Genomic DNA, 1126 nt, shown 5'->3' with positions numbered 1-1126 from the left:
ATAATTCTCAACGTACGTGCTGAACTCCAACAATACTTAGTTCAATTACACAATCACCGAATGCAGTTCAATTACTCATTACCCTGTTGTCCCGTCACGTTGTGAACGTCTTATATATACAAGACTAACACATATATAGTAAATGCTAGGGCATTCATGAAGGAACAGGATATTTCCAGAAACAGGTGGCGTGATACTAGTCACGTGACCTCGCTGACGCAACAGTTCTATATGGAGGGAGAAAGTTTGGTTTGGTTTCTTTGGAACTTCGCGCAAGGCTACACGAGGGCTATCTGCGCTAGCCGTCCCTAATTTAACAGTGATAGACTACAGGGAAATGTTAAAAGGAAATATCATATGTATCTCAAGTTCATGGTGGATTTTTTTCATTAAATGACATATATTTTGTACCTTCATTGATTAAAATGTAACTTTTGTGTATGTGTATGTGTCTCTGTGTGTTTATTTTGCTGTGTTCTTTACAAAGGATTGGATTTTCTCTTACCATATGTTTTATGTATTTTCTTTAAAAGGCATTTGTGTGTAGTTTGTGCTATTTTAATATTTTAAAAAAACATTCTACTGTGAAGCTTAAAAGATTTATTTTGTTTGCAGATGTGGTGAATGGTTGACTTTTAATATTTAACATCTTATGTGTGTGAAGGGTTCGCTGTATATTTTGATTTTGTATATTGTTTCAGCATTTTATTTTATGTATTGTATTATCAATGTTAAAGGATTTTTCTTTTTTTTTGTTCCCCCCGGTGGGACACTGGTAAGTCTACGGATTCACAATGCTAAAATCATGGGTTCGATTCCCCTCGGTGGACACAGCACATCGCCCGATGTGGCTTTGTTATAAAAACACGCACATTTTATTTTTTGTGTATTATCAGGCAGGTGGTAGCACTGCCTATGTAGGGATGACTTGGATTGTTCATCGAAGTGGTATTTTAAGTTTTTCCTCAATAGGTCGTCAGAACTTTACAATACTATACAGTGTTTCCTTTATAACAATATCTATGTAATGACTGAGTCACAAGTTCTAGGGATGTCTGTTATTAATACCCTTTGAAGTTAGCTTTCTTATAGAAATTTTATGTTCCTTTAAAAAGCTTAAGTACAG

This window comes from Limulus polyphemus, unplaced genomic scaffold (assembly GCF_000517525.1).
Source record: "Limulus polyphemus unplaced genomic scaffold, Limulus_polyphemus-2.1.2 Scaffold2161, whole genome shotgun sequence".
Classification (NCBI taxonomy): Eukaryota; Metazoa; Arthropoda; class Merostomata; order Xiphosura; family Limulidae; genus Limulus; species Limulus polyphemus.
Note: the sequence above shows the minus strand (reverse complement) of the source record.